Here is a 4,810-nt window from a genome sequence, read left to right as displayed (position 1 = left end):
ACAGCAGGTCCAACAGTCATACCATTAGGAGGCCATGTGATACTGAGCTGCTCTGTACCGCCCTCTGCTGGTTGGAAATACAGATGGTTCAGACGAACCTCAGACACCTCTGAAGTTCAAAAAGGAATAAATAAGAAAGAAAGCAAAGAAATCACTGTGAGACAAGGAGGAATCTACAGGTGTGAAGGAGTGAGAGGAAACCCAGACTTCTACACACATTCAAGCAATGATGGAACGATCAACATTACCTGTGAGTCTAGTTATTCTCCTTATAGTAAAACTTTTTACATTTATTTAAATTGTGTGCTCAGTTTAAGAGTATTTAGTATGTTTTCCCAAGTTATTTAATGTTTGTTTTTTCTTTCTTGAAATAGTTTCCAACAAGGTTGTTGTGAATCAAAAGCCAAACAGCTCTCAGATCTTCAGTGGTGAGACGATCACTCTGACATGTGAGGTCCAGGGAGGAGAAAGCACTGAGTGGACGTATGAATGGAGGAGATCTGGTTCTGTTGTACACAGCACACCCAGTAAAGACTGGACTTTTAATGTTTCTGAGTCCAGCAGTGGAAAATACACATGTCAGTGTAGAAGCAGAGATGACTGGTATTCTTCAACAGAGTGGAGTGAATCAATTATCCTGTCAGTATCTGGTGAGATAGAATTCTATTTGTCTGGATAAAAGCGTTAATTTTCTGTAATTGAGAATAAAGTGATGGAATCCTCAGATGAATAAAATCTTTTCATATTAATTTGATGTTTTCCAGCAGCTGTGTCCGGTCCAGTCAGCTCTACTATCTTGTGGATCATTGTACCAGTTTCTGGTATCGTTCTTGTTGTTCTGCTCCTCCTGTTGTGGCGCTGCAGTCAGTCCAGAGGTGAGACCTTTTTCTGTTCACACTGGATCAGATTCAAACCACTTTAATTCAACTAGTTCACATTTCTTTTAATCAAAGTAACTCAAACGCCTTTTTTACAGGTTTATTCTGCTTCAGGTCAGTTCCTCACATTTTCATTTTTTTTTATTAATAGAAATGTTTTGTTATTATATGTTCAATTTAATTGTCTAAATGTTTATTTTTTTCTCTTCTTTATATCAAGGCGCTCAAAGAGGAGCAGTCAGAGCTCCACAGGTCATGGAGGCAAAAATGTTGAGATTCATGAATGCAACTCTTCTTTTGAAGGTCAGAAATTCCACTTTCTTTAGTCATTTTTGGTTAATTTTTGTCTAATTTGTATATAGATTTTTTGAACTTTGAGGTTTATGTTATATTTTTTTTTTTACTATTAAAATCTATTTACTATTAAATCGTTTTCTAAGCTACAACATAAGCCAGAGATATTAAAGAAAACCAACTAAACAAATCTATATCCAAAACATATTTTCCTTCTATTCAGCTTTTATTCCTGGTTTCTTTGCTGCAGATTTTCACCAACAGCATCTCTATATGAATAGCTCTACTATCACTCTACTATCACCATATAATATAACTTTATAAACTGTTTGAGGTGAATCAACTGTGTGATTTTGAGTAAATAGAAGGCTCTGTATTTTGGACCAGAGTTGATTAGGCAGTCACTTCTTTTGGATGGGATTAAATTGATCTCAGACAACAAATAAAAACATCTTATGTTTGATCAGGACCTGTCTTTTAAATTCCATATCAAAGAGGTTTCTAGAATTTCGTTTCCTTTAATGCCTGGAATATTGCAAAAATAAAATAAATATACTGTCCAGGGGTGATGCTGAGAAACTAGTCCATGCATTTGTTACTTCTAGGCTGGACTATTGTAATTCTTTACTATCAGGAAGTCCACAAACTGTAGTTAAAAGCCTTCAGCTGATCCAAAATGCTGCAGCCAGAGTTCTGATGAAAATTAAAAAGAGAGATCATATCTCTCCTATCCTAGCTTCTCTTCATTGGCTTCCTAGTGGTTCCTATAAAACTAGAATGGGAGGCAGATCTTTTAGTTATCAGGCTCCTCTCTGTGGAACCAACTACCAGTTTTGGTCCGTTAGTCAGACACCCTGTCTACTTTTAAGCGTAGGCTTAAAACTTTCCTTTTTGGAAAGCTTATACAGTAGTTAAAGTGGCTCAGGTTATCCTGAGCTATCTTAGATTCTATGTATGCTGCTATAGGCTTCAACTGCTGGAGGACATAGAGACCCCTTTTTTCATCATTCTGCTTTATTCTATTCTATATATCTATTCTCCCACTCTGCAGAAGGTGTTAGTTCAATTTGTTCTTTCTGCTTTTTCTCATAGTAGCTTCATCTGATTGGTCCTTGTTTGGCTGTAACACCCAGAGATAAATATCAGCTGTGCTGCTGCCATAAACACATTTGTTTATAGATGTTCAAAATCAGCCTGTTTTTCAGTGTAGTCCTTTTTCTCTGAACGTGACTGGCTGAATGTGCTCTCTTCATCCTCTGAGATAAGTACTGGCTTGGAGCTCATCTGTGTGTTTCCTGGATGGGTACACCTGTGGAGCCGGTTGACAGTTGCCTTTTGTATTTTTGCTACTTTCTGCATCTCTGCTTCTGTCCCTTGAACCCCAGTCGGCCTCGGCAGATGGCCACTCACATTGAGCCTGGTTCTGCTGGCGGTTTCTTCCTGTCAAAAGGGAATTTTCCTCTCCACTGTTGCAACAAGCATGCTCGGAATGAGAGATTGCTTTTCAGTCAATAAGTCGATGCAATCAGCTTGTTTTCCTAATGCATAGAAAACTTTGAACCAATCTAATTGTAGGATCTGGTTGAATTGTCCTTCTAAAGTGTCTTGAGATGAGATGTGTTGTGACTTGGTGCTATATAAATAAACTGTATAGAAATTTTATTCAATCTAGGGCTGAAACATTGACTACAAATACTCATGATTAATAAATTCTTGAAAAAAATGTCAACTAATTTAATAATTGATTAATCGGTAACTGGCATGTAGGGAATCTAAAATGTGCCTTTATACCAATATTGTAAAAAACATATATATACATTGTTTAAGATATTGCTTAAGATAAAATCTTTTTCGTCTGTCAATATGCTCTATCCAGATCTCCTCAAGTGGAAAAGTTTTAGTTTCATCTGTTTTGTATTTGCAAAAAGTCTTCTTTAAGGGACCTTTTGCTAACTGATTATTCATTGATTAATTAAAAAAAATTATCAACAGATTAATCAATTTGCAAATAGTCATTAGTTGCAGCCCTAATTGAATCATTTAACCACCAATGTTGATCAGACTCTCACATATATTCATTTAGCTGGAAATGAATCCTGAAAACTGACATAAAGTCTGGATGAACTGAAATCCTTTGGGATAAACAATTCAAAAGGTCATGATAAACATCAGGATAAAACTCCAAATGGTTTAAATAGTATTTAAATAGTATAGTAAATATTTTTTTTTAATCCACCATTTGATGATCAGTGATCAACTTGATCCAGCAATGTGTCTTCAATCCCAAACCCTGGAGGACTAACTCAGATGCTTTCTTTCTTAGACTTCACTGCAACTTATGCTGAGATAAACCATCAAACCAAAGCCAAGAAGAAGAAGAAGAAGGGTAAAGATATATTCTGCATTGATCTATAGTTTTCTTGCTAATATAATTGTTATTTTCAATGCCTATAAAAGGGTTTGATATTATAATTAAATTGCATCAACATCTCTTTATTGACAGGAAAGCGGAGCTCTGAAACAGCAGAGCCGACAGTTTACTCTGGGATCAGATCAGGAGCAGCTCTGGACAACACTGGCCTGTAGGCTGCAGGCTGTCCTGCTGGAGAATGGGATTTATCTACCAGTTAAACTCATAACAACATTCTCACATCATTTAATTTATTGTCTCACACGTCTTGTCTTTTGGTTGTAAGTCTTTAAATGACACTTTTCAGCTAAACAATTTTCTCAGAAACTGCAGTTGGTTAAATAAATATCATACAGTTTAGTAGAACAAATTTCATGACGTTAAATATTCTGTTGAAAATAAACTGGGTGTTTTGTACATACCTTTAATCTAATCTAAAGGCTGCAGGGTTAGGGTGCCTTTTATGTTTTACATTTTGTTCATTTCTATTCTAAACTCATGGAGATGCATAAGTTTCATCTTCTTCATTCCTCTTTAGCTTTATTAACTTGTAGTAATAGTGTTATAGTGTTGGTGATTCTCTGGTATATTGAGCATAACTTTAAAAGTAGATCTTGGTTTAAAAAAGGTTGGGCACCCCTGGATTAGGGGATGAGGGATGAGAGGAGGAAGGGGAGGGAGATAAAGGGATGAAGGGAAGAAGGGATGAAGGGATGTAGGATGGAGCGCTAATGTGATAAGGGATGAAGGGAGGAGCAGACGAGGGATGAATGGAGGAAGGGATGAGAGGATGAAGGAAGGGAGGGTTGGAGGATGAAGGGATGAGAATAGGAAGGGATAAGGGATGAGGGGAGGAAGGGATGAAGGAAGAGATGAGGGATGAAGGGATGAGGGATGGAGGAAGGAATGAAGAAATTATGGATGAAGGGAAGAGAGGATGGGGGTTGAAGGGATAAGGGGAGGAAGGGATCAAAGGCAGAGGGTTGAGGGAGGGAAGGGACGAGGGAGGGAAGGGATGAGGGATTAAAGGAGGAAGGGTTGAGGAATAAAGGGATGAGGGTATCAGGATTGAAGGGAGAAGGAGAAAAAAATTAAAGATGACCGATGAAGGGTGGAAGGGTTGAAGGATAAGGTGAGGAAGGGAAGAAGGGCTGAGGGATAAAGGGATGAAGAACTGAGGGATGAAAGAGTAGGGGTGTTGGAGGTCGCCAATGGAGTAAACAGAAGG

The 4,810-nt window shown here is 37.7% G+C and overlaps 1 long non-coding RNA gene across 1 annotated transcript; it reads left to right on the top strand.

Moving 5' to 3' along the window:
• Window positions 1-505: 505 nt before the first annotated feature.
• Window positions 506-993, top strand: LOC107080888. The gene is made up of 3 exons (XR_001480994.1): window positions 506-650; window positions 768-875; window positions 977-993. It is a non-coding gene; the product is annotated as an uncharacterized LOC107080888 (long non-coding RNA).
• The last annotated feature ends 3,817 nt before the right edge of the window (window positions 994-4,810 follow it).

This window comes from Cyprinodon variegatus, unplaced genomic scaffold (assembly GCF_000732505.1).
Source record: "Cyprinodon variegatus isolate N-32 unplaced genomic scaffold, C_variegatus-1.0 Scaffold2457, whole genome shotgun sequence".
In the NCBI taxonomy this organism is placed as follows: Eukaryota; Metazoa; Chordata; class Actinopteri; order Cyprinodontiformes; family Cyprinodontidae; genus Cyprinodon; species Cyprinodon variegatus.
Note: the sequence above shows the minus strand (reverse complement) of the source record. Positions and strands in the feature narration are given on the sequence as shown.